The sequence below is a fragment of the Polyodon spathula genome, chromosome 3, assembly GCF_017654505.1.
Source record: "Polyodon spathula isolate WHYD16114869_AA chromosome 3, ASM1765450v1, whole genome shotgun sequence".
Taxonomy (NCBI): domain Eukaryota; kingdom Metazoa; phylum Chordata; class Actinopteri; order Acipenseriformes; family Polyodontidae; genus Polyodon; species Polyodon spathula.
Window position 1 is genome coordinate 96032365 of NC_054536.1, and position 20643 is coordinate 96053007.

Here is a 20643-nt window from a genome sequence, read left to right on the forward strand (position 1 = left end):
AGTTCTGAATCTTGTCTAGATCATTTTGAATGACCTTTGCTGCTGCAACAGTGTTTGCCACTCCTCCTATTTTTATGTTGTCTGTGAATTTAATAAGTTTGCTTACTATACCAGAATCTAAATCATTAATGTAGATTAGGAATAGCAGAGGACCTAATACTGATCCCTATGGTACACCACTGGTTACCACACTCCATTCTGAGGTTTTTCCTCGAATCAGTACTTTCTGTTTTCTACATGTGAACCACTCCCTAATCCATGTACATGTGTTTCCTTGAATCCCAACTGCATTCAGTTTGAGAATTAATATTTTATGTTGGACTTTGTCAAAAGCTTTCTGGAAATCTAAATAAACCATGTCATATGCTTTGCAATTATCCTTTATCAATGTTACATCCTCAAAAATATCAAGCAGGTTAGTTAGACACGATCTCCCTTTCCTAAAACCATGTTGACTGTCTCCCAGGATATTGTTACCATATAGATAATTTTCCATTTTGGATCTTATTATAATTTCCATAAGTTTGCATATAATAGAAGTCAGGCTTATTGGTCTATAGTTATCTGGTTCAGTTTTGTTTCCCTTTTTGTGGATAGGCATTATGTTTGCAATTTTCCAGTCTGTCGGTACCATCCCTGTGTCAAGAGATTTTTTTTTCTTCATCTATGATTTTGCCATTTGTATCTCTTAGACATTTAACCTCCTCTTTGAATGTTCTCTTGCTGTTGTAATATTGGAAAAACATTTTGGAATTGGTTTTAGCCCTTAGCAATGTTCATTTTTATTTCTCTCTTGGCCTTTCTAACTTCCTTTTTGACTTGCGTTTGCAGTTCCGTGTACTCTTTCTGTGTACTTTGTATTTGGTCCCTTTTTAATGCTCTGTAAAGTTCCTTTTTTTCGCTGAATATTTTTTTTTTAATTGATCTGTTAAACCATTTTGGCAATTTAGTTTTACATTTAGATTTGTCTACTTTAGGGATGTAATTGTTTTGCGCCTCTAGTACTACATTTTTGAAGAACAGACATCATTTTTCTGTGGATGTTTTCTCTATTTTACTCCAATCTACTTCTGTTAGTCTCTGTTTTATACCTTCATAGTTTGTTTTTCTAAAATTGTAAACCTTAGCTTTAGTCATTACTTTTGGGGTTTTAAAAAGCACTTCAAATGAGACCATGTTGTGGTCTGAGTTTGCCAGTGGTTCTCTGACCTCTGTTTTAGTTATTCGATCTTCGTTATTTGAAAAGACTAAATCAAGGCATGCCTCCCCTCTAGTCAGTGCCTTTACAAATTGTGTTAGGAAGCAGCCATTTGTCATTTCCACCATTTAAATTTTGTCTGTCATGCTACCCACCAGGTTTTCCCATTTTATATGAGGGAAGTTGAAATCCCCCATTAGTGTGGCTTCTCCTTTGCTGCACACATTTCTAATGTCATTGTATAACAGATTATTTTGCTCACTGTCTGAATCTGGCAGTCTATAACATTCTCCTATTATTATGCCCTTTGAATTTTTGTCCGTAGTTCCTGGTCAAAGGTCACCACATGAGCAATCCATAAGAACAAGTTACTGTATAAATCACCCAGCACCTAACCTATATGTGTGTCTGAATTAAAAGTTAGTTCTTATGCAATATACAGTCCACCAAGTTACATTCCCTCCAACGACCTTGAAGGTTAATTGTTCAGTTTCTATTTCAGGGAACCAGGGCAATGATATTAACCTAACTTTCCCTATCAAGTACGAAATATAACCATTACCTCATGGGTAGAAATACCAAAGCCATCGCAAAGCAAAATTGCAGAACAACTGGAATACTACAAGGCTAGGCCAATGGCTACCTTGCGTGTTACCACGAGGAACCCCAGTACAAATAGATAAGGTTAAAAAACTGTGGGAGAACTCACCTCTATGTTTATGCTGTAAGGGCCGAGCTCAAGGCCACTCTTAACACTAGAAGCCCCGCAGTGGTCATTTTGGTGGGTTTTTGGTATTAAAATGTAATTTTCTCCAGTCGTGTAACACATATGGGGCTGCGCATTCATGTACCTTTCTGTCCGTATATATTAAATATTCTTACAAAGCATGAAACGTGGGAGTGCAGAAATAAAGGAGATATATTACATTGTACCTAAAAGCCCCGGGAGCAGTCACATTGATGGCCACACAGAAAACAATTGTATTTTGATTATACAGAATGGTATTCTACTTTATTATTTTTATTTACCCGACCACAATGTGTTTAGCTGTAATTAAATTAGTCTCTACTCTCTGCCTGAGTGAAGGACTGACAGTCTATTGTTTTCAATCAGACTTTTGAAGGCTGGCGCCTGCTTGCCTGCTGCACTGCTTTGGTCAGTCGATTAACATTGGAACCAGTGAAAATAAATACCAGAGACCGTGGAGTTTTACTATGCAACAAAATATGGAGCTGATGTTTTGGATCAGAAGGCACGGAAGTATGCTGTGAAAGCTGGATCCCTACGGTGGTCTGTTCAGGTGTTTTACAATGTATTGGACCTAGCAGCCATCAACTCCTGGGTACTATACAAAGAATGCACAGAGAAGAATTTACCAAGGAGAGAATATATTTTACAGTTAGCACACGGACTTCGCAAGAAGCATTTGGAACAGAGGGAGACTGCCAAGCGTGTACCCACAGCTGAAGCTGGCAACCCTGCTGAGACCCGCAAGAGACACCAATTCCAGGTTGTTAAGTGCAATAAAACTACTGTGCCCTGTGCAGAAAGGAAGCATGGAGAAGTGTATTATCTGTGTTGATTGCGAACAGCCTTAGACTCAAGGTAAAGAAATACCCTTTTGTCGAAAACAAAAGAAAAAAGAAAAAATGTTTCAGTTGTTCAGATGTTTATGTGATGTACTCAATAAAAATAAAAAAAAATTACATCTGACTGTTTCTCCTCTCATTATACTGTTTATAGTGTTTTGAATTCAACCTTCAGAAAGACTGCTGCGGGGCTGCTAGGTATGAGCATATCTCCGGTCCTTCTAGTGGTAACCTCTCAAATGTCCCTGACAGATGTGCCCTGGAACAAAGCCCACGAAGTTGCCATACTCCCGGTGGAATGGGCAGTGAGCTTTTCTGGAGGGGGCAAGTTGACTCGTTCATAAGCAGTTTTAGCTGTATTGAATCTTGACAGATTATTTTAGACAGAACTTTCCCATGGGCCTTAAAAAACAACTCACACTACCTCCAACTTTGAGTTCAGTCCACATACTGTTCTAGTGCCTGCATCGGGCAAAGTGTACGGAGCTGCCGCTCTCTATACTGGAAAGGAGGTGGATGAAAGGCCTCAAGTTCCACCGTATGGTTGATGTAGAAATGTCAAGATGGTTTTCAGCAAAAAAGCAAGATTAGTGCAAAGTGTAACTTTCCACCTGGCCTCTGCAAACACTAAGCAGGATTTTGCAATCAGAAATCTTGCTTCCCACCATCCCGCTTAGTTGATGTAATCACAAGCAAGAAAGATGCTTTCATAGATAAACATTTCAGCTCCACTGAATGTAAGGGCTCAAAGGGAGGCTTCATAAGTGCTTCAAGCACCACATTAAGCCTCCAGCGGGGGACAATGTCCTTCATAGGCGGCTGGAGCCACCAATCTCCTTTCAAAAATTGCCCATCAGAAAATGCTCTCTGGGGAGACTGAATCAATTTTAATGTTACAGGTCCTGCAAAAATTGCAGTATAACTGCCATGGGACAGGGTGTAGGGTCAAAACCCTTAGGCAGGCACCACATTTGAAAAACACCCCACTTGTAGTGATACTGAGAATGTGTGGACGCCGCTCTGGCATTCTGTAGAATGTCAATGACTCCGGACAGCTCAAATGATGCCATTCAGGGGCCAGACCCAGATGCTAAATGAGGTGCACTGGGTGAAGCCTCCATTCTGAGGCACTGGGGACTCCTCTTTAAAGGAGGTCTGCTGCTCAATTTGTCACCCCGGGCAGATGTATTGCTCGCAGTGAGAGGAGATGATGGCGCAAGCTGCTACTCTCTGCACTCTGTCTTCCGACAAAGTAGACAACATGGTCCTGGAATCCAGGCATACTTGTAAATAGGAGGCTGTCTGCGAGGGTGTGAGCTAGCTCTTTGCACAGTTCACTGACAGACCTAGCTGATACAGGTGATCTGTGAAAAGTTTCGTGAGAGCCACTTCCTGCACTGGACACTGAACACAAATGAGTCTGTCATCCAGGTAACTGAGCACTCTGATGCCCTTGAATCTCAATGGGACCAGAGTAGCCTACATGCACTTTGAAAAGGCACAGAGGGGCTAGAGAGAGGCCGAATTGCAATACCCTTGGAAAGTGAACCTGAGGTACCTTCTGCACCCTGATTTTATTGGGATGTAAAAATAAGTTTTTTAAGTCCATCTTAGTGAACCAGTTGCCTGGCATTATTGACTTCAACGGCTGCTTTATAGTTAACATTTTGAACCTCCGTCCACTCAAATTGGGATTGACCTGTCTGAGGTTGAGGTTACCATCCCGCTTGGGCTTCAGGAAGTACCTGAAGTAAAACTCTTCCTCCAAGAGAAGAGAATGAACTGTGCAAATAGCCCACTTCTGCAACAAGGCTGTTACCCCCTGAGACAACACCAACACATCTTGCGGGTCCATGAGTAATGTTGTAGTCACGCCCCGAGATGGAGGAGGACTGTGTCTAAATTGCAGAGAATAGCCGGTCTGTACAGTATTGAGCACCCAGGTGTGTGAGTTGCAATGACACCAGTACTCCAGATGACTCCCTGATAAGGGACCCTGGGCCTGTGGCAGCAAATTGCTAGGGTTGCTGCTTTGCTTGAGGTAGCCTGAGGCTTTTGCCTCTGCGCTTGGTGGAGGTAATTATCCCCATTCCCTATACGTGCAGAGCTGTCGTCTTGTGGCTACTAACGCAGGAAGGTTTCTACCCACTGCTTGCCTGTTGAATTTTGATATATGGAACAGGTTCTTATTCACCAGTTGCAGTTCCTCGAGCTGCTGTGGTGTGGGTCTGTGGCTCTGTGAAAAAGACTTTAACAAACAGCTCTGGTAAGCCACCAAGATGTTGTTGTAATTGCCCTGCCACCCAGCAAATTAACCAGCTGAGTAAGCCTTCTTGAGAATAATCTCCAAAACATTGTGATCAACAGTTACCGAAGAAGCAGTATGCAGGGATGCCCACCTGAATAGCTTCTGACTTAAAACAACACAGTCCTAAGACTGGAGGAAGCCTGCTGTCAAACCGCTGTGGCACTGCAAGCAAAGATCAGAATGGCAACTGAACACTGCGGGAAGGACTGTGAGCAGTCAAACCCGAAGCAGAGCTGAACCCAATGACTACTAGTGAATCGGAAAGGTGACCTCGCCGATTCAGCATCACAAGATTCCCTGTAGGCAACATTGTAAATCAAGTGGTACTACAGAACTATCGCTTAACTTCCATATCCACTGACAAAAATTACTCCACAAGCAAGAAACACTGGGGCAGATTATAACTGAAGCCAGCCTCAATAACATACAGTCACAAAGATGTTTCAATAATCTTCAGAGACTGTGTTCATACAGAATCTGAATCACATCATGAGCCTGCAGCAGAGTCACACCGCGGTGGAGCAGTGTCACACTGTGGTGGAGCAGTGTCACACCGTGGTGGAGCAGTGTCACACTGTGGTGGAGCAGTGTCACACCGCGGTGGAGCAGTGTCACACTGTGGTGGAGCAGTGTCACACCGCGGTGGAGCAGTGTCACACTGTGGTGGAGCAGTGTCACACCGCGGTGGAGCAGTGTCACACTGTGGTGGAGCAGTGTCACACCGCGGTGGAGCAGTATCACACCGTGGTGGAGCAGTGTCACACCGTGGTGGAGCAGTGTCACCGGAGAACCTCATCTGTGCAGCTACACAATCGTAGTACAAATATGTCAAAGTGTCACAGCAGGACACAATTGTTCACCTAAACTTAAGGCTTATATCTCAACACCCACAAAAACTTGTCACAAGAGCCCAGTGCACTACAGTACAGGAGCACACCTGATTGGGAGTGCTGTAGTTTAGCTTATTATTATTATTATTATTATTATTATTATTATTATTATTATTATTATTATTATTATTGATAATATAATAATAATAATAATAATAATAATAATAATAATAAATAGCAGCAGACCTACAGCAGTATATTAGTGGAAAATATTAGACCACTTTGTGCTTTAATTGGGTATCTTAAACGACATTTAAAAAGTCTCAAGCATTTTATTATGTGTGGCTATGTGTTCCCTTTCTCTTACTATTTTAAATTAATTGCATGTGTGGCCTATTAAGTTATCAATTAAATTAGTCAATCACTAATTTGCCTATTTTGACAATTTTCCAAGATTGTCAGCTACGGTAGTAGAGAAGCATTATGGTGTTCTAATACATGTGCACACTGCTGTATAAGTAATATGTCCAATTGGTATTCATTGTTTACTGGTGTTCAACATTGTGTATGTAAGCAATAACCCAGGTACAATTAACACACTCTGTCGCTGCACTGTGAGTCAAGGAGCACACGCTGTAGGGTCTTATTGAGTTTATAAAATGGGCAATTAGAACATAAATTAAAAAAATCACAAAACTAAGTGTGCACTCTAATATGCTAATTTACTGATTTAAGGTATTGGGTAACACGATCTAGCAAGATATCAATCCAAATGGACAAAACAAAGGTCCAGCTCATCATCATCATCATCATCATCATCATCATCATCATCATCATCCTCCTCCCCATCATCCCCCTCCCCCTCATCATCATCATCATCATCATCATCATCATCATCATCATCATCATCCTCCTCCCCCAAATCCTCATCCTTATCATCATCCTTAACATCATCATCATCATCATCATCCTCCCCAAAATTCTCATCCTCATCATCATCCTCATCCTCATCCTTATCATCATCATCATCATCCTCTTAATCATCCTCATCCTCATCATCATCCTTAACATCATCATCATCATCATCATCATCCTCATCATCATCATCATCATCATCCTCATCATCATCATCATCATCATCATCATCATCATCATCATCATCATCATCACATCATCATCATTCTCATCCTCATCTTTATCATCTTCATCACCATCATCATTATCATCATCATCTTCCTCCTCCCCATCATCCTCATCATCATCCTCCTCCTCCCCATCATCCTCATCCTCATCATCCTCATCCTTATCCTCATCCTCAACATCATCATCATCATCCTTATCATCTTCATCATCATCCTCAACATCATCCTCACCATCCTCATCCTCATCATCATCATCCTCATCCTTATCCTCATCATCATCCTCCACATCATCATCATCATCCTCCTCCTCCCCATCACCATCATCATCATCCTCCTCGCCATCATACTCATCCTTATCCTCATCCTCATCCTTAACATCATCTTCATCATCATCCTCATCATCATCCTCAACATCATCATCATCATCATCATCATCCTCCTCCCCATCATCATCATCATCATCATCATCATCATCATCATCACCACTCATCATCATCCTCCTCCCACTAATACTCATCCTCATCATCATCCTCATCCTTATCCTTATTATCATCCTCATCATCATCATCATCCTCATCATCATCATCATCATCCTCATCATCATCATCATCATCCTCATCATCCTCATCATCATCATCATCATCCTCATCATCATCATCCTCATCCTCTTCATCATCATCCTTAACATCATCCTTAACATCATCATCCTCATCCTCTTCATCATCATCATCCTTAACATCACCATCATCATCCTCAACATCATCATCATCCTCATCCTCTTCATCATCATCATCCTCATCATCATCATCATCATCATCATCATCATCATCCTCAACATCATCATCCTCATCCTCTTCATCATCCTCATCCTCCTCATCCTCCTTAACATCATCATCATCCTCATCATCATCAACATCATCATCATCCTCATCATCATCATCCTCATCATCATCATCATCATCATCATCCTCATCATCATCCTCATCATCATCCTCAACATCATCATCATCATCATCATCCTCATCCTCATCCTCATCATCATCATCATCATCCTCATCATCATCCTCATCCTTATCATCATCATCATCATCTTCATCATCATCACCATCATCATCATCATCATCATCATCACCATCACCATCATCATCATCATCATCATCATCATCCTCATCCTCCTCCTCCTCCCCATCATCCTCATCCTCATCTTTATCATCTTCATCACCATCATCATTATCATCATCCTCATCCTTAACATTATCCTCATCATCTTCAACACCATCATCACCCTCGTCATCCTAATAATAATAATAATAATAATAATAATAATAATAATAAATACAACTTTGTAACAGGGTGAGGAACCCTGTACATGATTATTTATTTATTTATTTTTTAGAACAGATTCTCCCCTCCACCCCTGTGTTTCATTTGAGTTATTTTGTATTTATGTTTTATGATTTCTTTTTATCTAGGACGAGCAAGGTGTCGTCCTTCAGTGTTTTGCTATTGTTTTGTTTTGTTTTGTTAAATGTGACAGTGAAAAGCTATGTGTTTTTGATTTGGCAGTGTGAATGGGAAGCCCTATCCACAATTAAAAACCTTCTGTAGAAGGTGGTCATCTCCCGAATTAATGAAGTGATTAATTTTGCTAATCAGAAGATGGTCACCTGTATAAAAGCCTGCAGCTCTCTATGTTTGGGGTGGGTGTTCAGAGGAGCAAGCAAGAGAGCAGTGTAAAAATTAAAATAAGTAGGATCAGTGAAGGCTACTCCCAGCCTGAGCATAGTATTTGGGGTTTTGTGACCTGTTTTATTTTGCTCTGTGAGCAAGTGTTTCTGTTTGTTTAAAAACTTTTGTTTTATTTTTTTGTTGTTGAAAATAAAACTGTGTAAACACCTTTGCACCTGCCGTACTGCCTGTGTATTTTCTTCCTGCATCTGGCCTGACATCACAAATTTATTAAGACATAAGCTGACTGAACAACAGCTCCTGGCAGAGTGACTACTGAGGGTAGGCTGGCAGGTAACCAGCAAGACAAATGCACCCTCATTAACCCCAGGACATTTTTAATGAAGAATGAACTCAGAGCTAACCAAACAAAACAGCGCCGATCAATAGTTCCAGTGGCCTGAAACAGATTTCCATGGAGCAGAAGTGAGTACTCTTTCAAACCATGTGCCAGAAAACATTTTAATTCCAAAGGTATTCAGAACAGTGGCATTAAAAACAGGTGGGGAAAAGAAAGGATATGTGATCTGCTTTCCTCCCTTCAATGCGAAACAAACTCCACTGAACTAGAAGTTGTTCAAGCAGTCTGACTCAGAACAGGGTGCCGTTGTGGATATTAGCTATGCTTCAGCATCTAGAAAAAAAAACGTAAATGCTTGATCTTCCTAAATCAGTTATCACAGCGAATGACACTTCCCACACAGTTTTGTGTTATTAGTGGGGACATTTTTATTATTTTGAAAGGCAATTTCACACAATGGCTGGGTATTCCTGCCCTCAACGGCCTCTAACCCAGTCACCCCAAGTCCACACATTAGTCTGTGCTTTTTATTAGCTACACAGCAATTGCCCCCTCTAATCATGGCCAATGTGCCAAAATGCTACAAAACCATATTACAATAACCTAATTACTATGAGTCCAAATAAGATTGTGATTATGCTGAAAAAGGTACTGTGTGTGGGAAAAGTCACCTGCATTTTAAGGACAGCAATCAGTATTCATTTAAGCCCAGTACAGCTTTACACAAAACTATTACTGCTATTTTGTACCATTTGTCTCCAAAAATAATGTAGGAATTAAATACCGTCTGTAGATAAGCTCTTGGGGAAAGATTTCCTTCAGTTTGTAGAATATAAAACAAAATAAAACACAGAGGGCCTCTATTGATAAATCTCTATTGATTATTGTTACTTTCCAAATGTTTGTTTTTGTTTGTTTGTTTGCATGCTTGCTTAATCTCTGGACTCTAATAATGTGCATTATACAGACCGCTACTCAGTTACAACTGCAGTATAGGACTAACGTAGGGCTGTTCAAACTTGTAATCAAATGTGTGGTATGTTCTTGTAGCACAATGTTATAAACTATTAAAGTTCATGTGTATTTAGCAAGCCACATTTACAATTTACTCCAGTAAAATTCTTCAGGAGCTGATATCACTTTACAACAAATACTGCCAATGTATATTCTCCTGGTTTCAATCCAGAATTTAGCGTAATCATATTATACCTGTAGAGGTAGTTTATACTTCTATGCAAATGTAGATATAATATACAACTGCTTGTTGTCCATAATTACAAGTTACATCTTAAGAATAGATTTAGTTTGCAGTTTAAATGGATGTTACCTAAAAATCCATTGTGAACCAAAACTGATCAGCATGAATAACTAACATGCAAAATCAACAACATTGAAGCGGAATGATAAATGTTTTAATAATATATATATATATATATATATATATATATATATATATATATATATATATATATATATATATATATGAAAGCAGTTTCAGCGCTCAGAGGAGGTAGAAACCATCATTTCATTTGAAGCCCAATCCATGCACATGGATGCTCACTGCCCCCCAGACCTGTGAAAGACCCCCCCCCCCCCCCACACACACACACACACACACAAACACAGTTAACCACCCCCAGCGGTAGTCATTGTTTCAACTGTTATTCTAGAATAGTGAAAACTGTCATAGATGGTCATTTACTATTTTACAAGCATCCAGTTATGGAGACCAGATGGCTTGTTGTAAGTAAACCCCTGTTCTTCATACCCCGTACCATTGATAGCATTGATAGCACCATTGATAGCACCCTTTTGAAGAACATGCAGCATTTACAAAACGGGACAATCAGGTGATTCATGGGAATAATAAAACAGGTCTAGTCCACAGCCTGATACTGGACAGCACGCCACATTGGAAGAAATGAAGCCTGGTTTTGACTCCCCCCACTGTAAAGGTTCCAGCTGCAGATGTTCCAGGACCAGCTGGTTCAGCACCCCTCCACACTGGCCTCCCCCTGTCGCTTCAGAACTGGATAAATGCCAGTCAAGGAAAACTCTGACATAAGCTTGTCAAACACGTATCAATAAATTAGATAAACAGCAGTGCTTAGAGAAGTTGTAATCATGTACATTTTAAACATGTTAGAGACAAAACAAGACAATATAAATGTACAAAATATCTAGTAGATTTAATCTGCTAGCCCAAGACCTGAAAGCCAAATGCCATGTAAAGAACTGAAATGATAAACTGGGCAGACATGTCTGCCCTCTACCTAAACATATTAAGGAACTGTTACACCTAGGTAAATTGAATGGGATAAATACCTTAACGAATAAATAAATAAATAAACCAAGACACTTTAAACTGACTGCCTCTTGAAGACGGATGTCCAAAATAACTGATCATACAGTATAATGGGTAGAAAAATAAGAAGAAGAAGAAGAAGAAGAAGAAGAAGAAGAAGAAGAAGAAGAAGAACTTTGGAAAGAGCTGGAGCGCCCTCAATCCAACAAGCACTTCATGAACAGCAAAATAAGCAAAACCGTAGCTGGGCATGTGCTGAATAAATACGGCAAGAGATGCCCTGCCCTCCTTCAGGCTTGCACCAACTTCAGGGCTTTTTCCAGGACATCGATGACAAGCACTTCACCCCAGGCAGCTCTTAGAAAAGGCTGCTGTTGAATGAAGCGATCTGCTGCAGGCCAGTTTCCAGTTTAATCAAATAAACAACTGGTAATGAGGGGCCAGATGCTGCTGGTTTTTCTGATTTTCTTTTTTTCCCATTGTAAATTACAGCATTATGCCTGGAGCTGCAACTATAGTAGATTATCCAGGAGATAACAGTGCAGCAAAGTCAGGTATGTCCAGACCCGACACAAGAAATTGAATTGTGCAAAAAGATTGGACAGTTAACAATCTCCTTGAGTAACCTTGCAAGAGTGTGACTTGCATCTATCTGTTCTATTGACAGCTGCTAGCCTTCCTTCCTATGTACACAATGAAACTCAGAAGAGAAACTCTGAAGGGAAAGTGGGGTTGGAGGTATTAACAGACACACAGAATTCACATCAGCCCTGGTGAGGAATGGGAACACACATCCTTCACAGTTCATATTCAAAATGACTCAGCCTAAGCATTATTTTCTTTGTGCTATTACTTGTTACATTTTCTAAACCCTGTGAAAGCTTCTCCAAACACTTTGTTATTTCCGCACCTGTCCTTTGATGTTAGTTTTTTTTTTTTTTTTCCCAATGGCAGAGCAAAGTTCCCCTGCTAGTGGTTACATGACTAAGCAGTCATCATCCTGTGTAAGAAATAAGACAACATGGTTGCAAATACAATCATGGAAAAACCTGGATAAACAGATTATGTTAATTGCTCATCAGTCCGTTAGAATGTCTTTTGTTTTAATTTGGCGGTTGAAAGAAAATGTTATATTTATTATGACTTTTTTTTTTTCTTTTTAGTGCTGCTACAGTAAATATCCAAAGGCTCTCTCTGCTTGACTGCTATTTCCCCATCTAAGTCCTGGATCGCATGCAGTAACTGATGTTTCTAAACTACACTCATCGAATGAACAGCTTGTCCTACCAGAAGCTGAACTGGGGGATGCTTGGCAGAGCTGTAGTAACTGCTGTCTGATCCACAGGTTAGTGAAAATCATCCTTGCTGATTACAGACCTGTCTTCCTTTGTTAAGACCAGTTTATTATTATTTGTATTTTTTCAACAGCTACACCACTGTACTATACAGTGGTGTAGCTGTTGAAAAAATACAAATAATAATAATAAACTGGTGGTAAAACAAACAATGACTAACTCAGAGCAGAGCAAAGACCATGGCTGGAGCCAGGGAATGGGAGCTCTGTTTCTATAACATTTCTTATCTCCAGTAGCTGTGCCAAAGCACAGAAGGGCACTGCAGCAGCCCTGGAAGCAATTAGAAAAACAGATCTGAGTAATAAATACACAAGCGGAAAAGGGGACAAAAAGGATGCCAGACCAAAGGAGGTGCCTAGTTGTGACGGCTGAGGAATAACAAATAAAGACAAAGATAAAGAAATCAAACATTTTTGCCTGGAAATCTGAACAGTAATGACAGTTGGAACTTCCATTTCTGTATCTTCAGCATGTATTTGAATTGCTGTTTTATTCCTTTTTTATGTGCTATTCTATAGTGAATTAGTGTGAGGTGTGGGGCATGTTTGACATTCAAACTTGTATTGCTAGATTCCTCTTGACTGATAAAGATAAATTCTGTATGTGACAAAGAGCAACTTATGCAAAGCCTGTCTAGTGGGTCTATTTTCAGCTAATGAGTTTCCAACTGAATGTTGCTGTTTTTACGACATTAAAATAGAAATATTAAAAGCCCTCAAAATGTCAAAAAACTGTATAGAACTTAGACAATTTATCAAAGCATCAAATATTACTTCCAAAACATATCAATAAAATAAACTGTTATCATCGGGTACTTTTCCATGTCTATAAATGCTCTAGAAATGATTAAATATATGTTTTATGTAAACTACGTGTCCTTCTGCTCTCCTTTATATCACAGGCAGAGCCCTTTCATTGTAAGAGGCACCCAGATGTCACTGGCAGGTGTAAGTTAAGAGCTGCAATCTCCCTTTTCTCTCAAAAACACTCAAAAGGGCTGTAGCCAGTCAGCTGATGAAACACCTCACGGTCAACAATCTGTTTGAATCTCTACAGTCTGGTTTTTCCGGCCACATCACAGTACTGAAACTGCTCTGTTCTGGAATGATTTCCTACTCAATGCTAATGCTGGTGCTCCCTCTGTGCTTCTCCTCCTTGACCTAACAACCATTTTTCACACCACAGATCATGGCATTCTTCTTGACCGCCTTCAGACATATGTTGGAATCTCTGGAACCTGTCTCTCCTGGATGTCCTATCTGGATGTATGCAGTCTTACTATGCTGGACACAGTGGCGTTGCAAACCCGTCACTGGTGGTGTCCAGCAAGGATTTGTTCTTGGACCCCTTCTCTTCAATATCTACATGCTTCCCTTGGGTCACCTCATCCACCAACACAGCCTCATGTTTCACTCCTATGCTGACAAGGTCCGGCTCTCGGCTTGCATTCAAGACATTGAGGCCTGGATGTCTGACAATTTTCTTCAGCTGAACACTTGCAAATTTGAACTCCTTCTAGTAGGATCTAAAACTCCTTAAAAATCTCAATATAGCTGCCCTGAACCCTCAGAAACTGTCTGCTGCTGTCTTCCCTCACAGTACGAAGCCTTCGTGTACTTCTTGACAGAATGTCACTGCCAGGATCCTTCCCAGATGTAAAAAATGTGATCACATCACCCCCTGTCTTGCCAAGCTACACTGGCTACCTGTAAAGTTTGTGATGGTGGTCCACTATGAAAGGAGCTATATAAAATAAAGATTGATTGATTGATTGCTTATTCAGCAAATGTTATAACAGCACACATACACATACATAATACATACACTTTCAATTCTTAATAAAATACAGTGCAAGTGGATTCTCTGTTGTGCTGGTTTCTGTGAAGTAGGTTATCTGTCTATGAACCCTGCTTTGAAGCATTAGTTAGAACCTCATTGAAAGATGAACCCCAACCTATAGGGATGTCCCTGCTCTACAAATCACACAAACCTACTTACTACTGGATTCAATTTGAACTATGGCGCTGCTATCATAATAACAAATAACACACCTTATCTTCAATTATTAAATGGCCAAGCTGTACACAATTTCAAAACAATGTGTCTGTTTTACCACAGCTGTTGTTTGTTTTGTTTTTAAATGCTGCTGTAAAGATAGCATCCCCAGTAATAAAAAAGGAAGCTACCAAAACACAGTGTCTTTAAAACAAACAGACACTTCCACTCTTTTTTATTTGAATAGCTGCAAAGACATTTACCTTACAAGACCTGAGTGGGTGCAAGCCCTCTCTCAGGAGGCTTCTTATAGGGCAAGGGAAGACATTCATCCTTAATATCAAGGACACATTATTATAAGGTTAAATCATTTTATCCATAATAGCCACAGGCTAATTTGCAATCAACCTCTAAAGGAGAAGACAATTTCCATGGAAATAAAGTACGTTTCTAGAAAAAGAAGTCCCTGGTTTTATGTTTTGATTTTTTAAATTTTTGGACACATGCAGCAAACTTGAATACTTGAGCAACAGTAGTCCACCAGTAACTATAACTGTATACTGCATGTGGTAATAGCATCGCAAAGGGTACGTAAATCATACTGGCAGTAATAACTTTTAAAGCGCAGCAAAGTGCAGTCAAGCATGGGACAATAAAATCACAAATAAATGTGGTACAGAAGGGTAAAGCCCTGAGAACCATGTCTGTTTCAGATTGCTGTAAGCATGTACAATACTTGTTACACAATCGTTATTATTTATTTAGCAGATGCCTTTATCTAAGGAAACTTAGAGAGACTAGCAAGCCTTCAAAACAACCACTGGTTTGTTAACCTCCACCAACGGGTGTCTTGGGAAATGGCTATGGATAAAGATCTTACTGAGTATGTTTTATTTTTTTTTTTAAATAGTAACAAACAAAACTATTCCCATCACTATTTCTCACTGAGCAAGCAATTTCTAAATCACAGTCCTGTCAGTATTGAATCTCTTCATACCGATGTTGCAACAGTGTAACATTCTGCAGCTGATCGGATTTATGGAATACCCAGTAAACTAACAGTGTAACATTCTGCAGCTGATCGGATTTACGGAATACCCAGTAAACTAACAGTGTAACATTCTGCAGCTGATCGGATTTATGGAATACCCAGTAAACTAACAGTGTAACATTCTGCAGCTGATCGGATTTACAGAATACCCAGTAAACTAACAGTGTAACATTCTGCAGCTGATCGGATTTACGGAATACCCAGTAAACTAACAGTGTAACATTCTGCAGCTGAACGGATTAACGGAATACCCAGTAAACTAACAGTGTAACATTCTGCAGCTGATCGGATTTACGGAATACCCAGTAAACTAACAGTGTAACATTCTGCAGCTGAACGGATTCATGGAATACCCAGTAAACTAACAGTGTAACATTCTGCAGCTGATCGGATTTACAGAATACCCAGTAAACTAACAGTGTAACATTCTGCAGCTGAATGGATTCATGGAATACCCAGTAAACTAACAGTGTAACATTCTGCAGCTGATCGGATTTACAGAATACCCAGTAAACTAACAGTGTAACATTCTGCAGCTGATCGGATTTACAGAATACCCAGTAAACTAACAGTGTAACATTCTGCAGCTGATCGGATTTACGGAATACCCAGTAAACTAACAGTGTAACATTCTGCAGCTGAACGGATTTACGGAATACCCAGTAAACTAACAGTGTAACATTCTGCAGCTGAACGGATTTACGGAATACCCAGTAAACTAACAGTGTAACATTCTGCAGCTGAACGGATTTACGGAATACCCAGTAAACTAACAGTGTAACATTCTGCAGCTGATCAGATTTACGGAATACCCAGTAAACTAACAGTGTAACATTCTGCAGCTGAACGGATTTACGGAATACCCAGTAAACTAACAGTGTAACATTCTGCAGCTGATCGGATTTACGGAATACCCAGTAAACTAACAGTGTAACATTCTGCAGCTGAACGGATTTACTAACAGGAATACCCAGTAAACTAACAGTGTAACATTCTGCAGCTGATCAGATTTACGGAATACCCAGTAAACTAACAGTGTAACATTCTGCAGCTGAATGGATTCATGGAATACCCAGTAAACTAACAGTGTAACATTCTGCAGCTGATCAGATTTACAGAATACCCAGTAAACTAACAGTGTAACATTCTGCAGCTGATCAGATTTACAGAATACCCAGTAAACTAACAGTGTAACATTCTGCAGCTGATCAGATTTATGGAATACCCAGTAAACTAACAGTGTAACATTCTGCAGCTGATCGGATTTACAGAATACCCAGTAAACTAACAGTGTAACATTCTGCAGCTGACCGGATTTACGGAATACCCAGTAAACTAACAGTGTAACATTCTGCAGCTGAATGGATTTACGGAATACCCAGTAAACTAATTCATTTTGAATGCAGGAAATGCTAAAGTCACCTTGTTCGGCTCTCAGCCAAGAAAAAAACTAAATGTTGCCATTAACATTTCATTTATTGCTCATTGATATACAGTAGGGAAACGTGTTAGTTTTGTAAGCCAACTAAAACAGTGGCATAAACCTGACAAGAGACTTGCTGATCAAAGTGTCCATTTCAAGTCTCTGTTTCAAGACCATTCAGCCAGGAAACTGAAACAGGCAACAATTTAATCAAGTGGCTCATATATAAAACACGTACTAGAGCTTCAAGTAATATAACAAAATAATGGCATCACATTTCTCTGCCATGCACATCCATTCATTATACAGTCAGAACCCGTTTACCCTCCTCCCATTACTCCATCACTCTCATGTCGCCGTCACTCAGCGCTGTGACAGGCTGATTCTGTTATAAAATACTACATAGAACCATCACTCGCCTTTACCAACTCTGTCTGTATTTTTTGCTACATCAGCACTACATTGCTTGTTATTACCTGTCATTTATCAGACCATGTGTCTAAGTCAAAAACAGTCAGGAAGCAGAAGGAATGCACAGCGCACGCCAGTAACTATTGAATACTCATAGTTTAGTTTGTTGCTTTATTTATGTAAGTTATACTTAATGAAAAGCTTTATGAAAGATTGTTTGTGTGTTGACCAAATGAACAAAGTTAAAATTTACTGTACCATTGCTGATATTGCATTTGATAAAGTACTAGTACGGTGAGTCATTTCACCTGGAGAGTGGAATTGTCCCCATCCCTTCACTGTCTTTTTTCCTGACAATAACCAATCAAATTCTTCCCCTTTTGACTGACATGCCTTGAGCCGCTAACATAAGAACAAAAAGGTTAAAAAGAGAGGAGGCCATTCGGCCCATCTTGCTCGTTTGGTTGTTAGTAGCTTATTGATCCCAGAATCTCATCAAGCAGCTTCTTGAAGGATCCCAGGGTGTCAGCTTCAGCAACATTACTGGGGAGTTAGCTCCAGACTACAACAATTCTCTGTGTAAAAAAGTGCCTCTTATTTTCTGTTCTGAATGCCCCTTTTTTCTTTTTAAATTTAGTCGTCTCCAATTTTTTACCCCAGTTGTGCCCAATTATTATCTGTCTCATCGGCTCACCGCTCGCAACCCCCCAGCCGACTCAGGGATTGGAGGCTGGAGCACGCGTCCTCTGCAATATGCTCCTGCCAATCCATCACTGCAGATCCACAGCAAAGCCACCAGACCTATAGTGCTGAAGGACAACATAGATCTGGAGGCTCCACTGCAGAACCACAGGTGCCCTATCGGCCCCAGGGGTCACTTATGCATGGTGAGCCGTGGATTCCCCTGCCAACCTAAGCTCTCCCTACCTGGGCAGCGCTCGGCCAAACACCTAGTGTCAAAATGTTTTTTTATGACCCATTTTTATTGATTTATGATCCTTTAAAATTTATAACCCATAAGTTGATTTATGACCTCTAAGTCCCTCCCATATCCAGTGACGTGTTTTTATTCCTCCCCTTCCGATGTTGTGCTTTATCCCTCCCATATCCAGTGACGTGCTTTATCCCTCCCGTATCCGGTGACGTGCTTTATCCCTCCCATATCTGGCAACGTGCTTTATCCCTCCCATATCCGGCGATGTGCTTTATCCCTCCCATATCCGGTGACGTGCTTTATCCCTCACGTATCCAGCGACGTGCTTTATCCATCCCATATCCGGTGACCTGCTTTATCCCTCCAATATCAGGCGATGTGCTTTATCCCTCCCATATCCGGCAATGTGCTTTATCCCTCCCATATCCGGCGACGTGCTTTTTCCCTCCCATATCCGGTGACGTGCTTTATCCCTCCTATATCCGGTGACGTGCTTTATCCCTCCCATATCCAGTGACCTGCTTTATCCCTCCCATATCCGGCGATGTGCTTTATCCCTCCCATATCCGGCGACGTGCTTTTTCCCTCCCATATCCGGTGACGTGCTTTATCCCTCCTATATCCGGTGACGTGCTTTATCCCTCCCATATCCAGTGACCTGCTTTATCCCTCCCATATCCGGCGATGTGCTTTATCCCTCCCATATCCGGTGATGTGCTTTATCCCTCCCATATCTGGCTACGTGCTTTATCCCTCCCATATCCGGCGATGTGCTTTATCCCTCCCATGTCCGGTGACATGCTTTTTCCCTCCCATATCCGGTGATGTGCTTTATCCCTCCTATATCCGGTGATGTGTTTTATCCCTCCCATATCCTTTGAAAGCTCCTAGAACAGGTCTGGGCTTGTTTTCATTGTTCCTCAAGGGGTTGTCTTTCAAACCTGATAAAAGGAGTAACACACTCTCTAGCCTTTTAAAAATACAATTACAAAGATATTTCTTCTGAAAGCTTTTGATATTTTTTAGACAACGCCGTTCATGAAGTTGATGATGTATTGATGGAGAGACCCGTTAATGAGGAGGATGCTGCACAGATGGACATCATGAAAGATGTTATAAAAGCTTTTGAAAATAGTCTTGACTCACTGTTGGAGCCTGAGGATGTCCTTGATGGATCTTTCGATCTTATCTTAAAGATTACAAAGGAACTCCTGGCCTCTCTACTAGAAGTGATCATAAACCGGGATCTGAAGAAAAATTGTGAAGGCTGTGTGGTGGATCATCCTAGCCAGCAAATATATAGCTGTCTTTTTGACGCTGAGACTGGATATTTCGATATAACAGCCGTTTTGAAGTAATACTAGAAAAAATTCACATTCCGTGATTAAAGATTCTGGTGTCTAAAGTTCTTGCATGTTTCAATATTCATCCCTCTTTGAACAAGATCAAAGAAACTGGTAGAGGACATTTTACAAGAACTAAGGTCAGAGCCCTACATAAGAGAGAAACTACAACAAATCCAAGAAGATCTGGAAGACAAGACCAAAGATGTTGTCAAGAAAATAACTCAGTCCTACTACCGTCAAAGTTTTACTTATCCAAGAGCATCTTTAGCATATTACGGGGCTAGTGACATTGAATATGGGGAATATCCTGACTCCAGCTAAAATATGCAATGCCATGGAAGGACTGCTTTTCGAGTTGATAGCTGAAAAAGTATCATGTAAGAAACTCTTTCAAAATATCCTCTCTGTAAATGCAAAGATGTACAACAACCTAAAAAGAGTTACATAATTAATACATGACATTGTTGATGATGAAGAATAGACTGTAATGCTTACAGACTCTGTACAAAGTAATAACTCTTTAAATAAGTTCCTAAAAAGAATGATACCTCAAATGTTTAATGAAATAGAATGCTGTGTGTGTATATAATTGTTTTGTACGCCTATGTATCTGAAGTATGTCTTTACCAGATAGACTGTGGTTTACAGCCCGATATACCACAGATTATCCAAGACATTGTATCTTGTTTAATGGACGAACAACCCCTTTTATGCATGAACTTTATA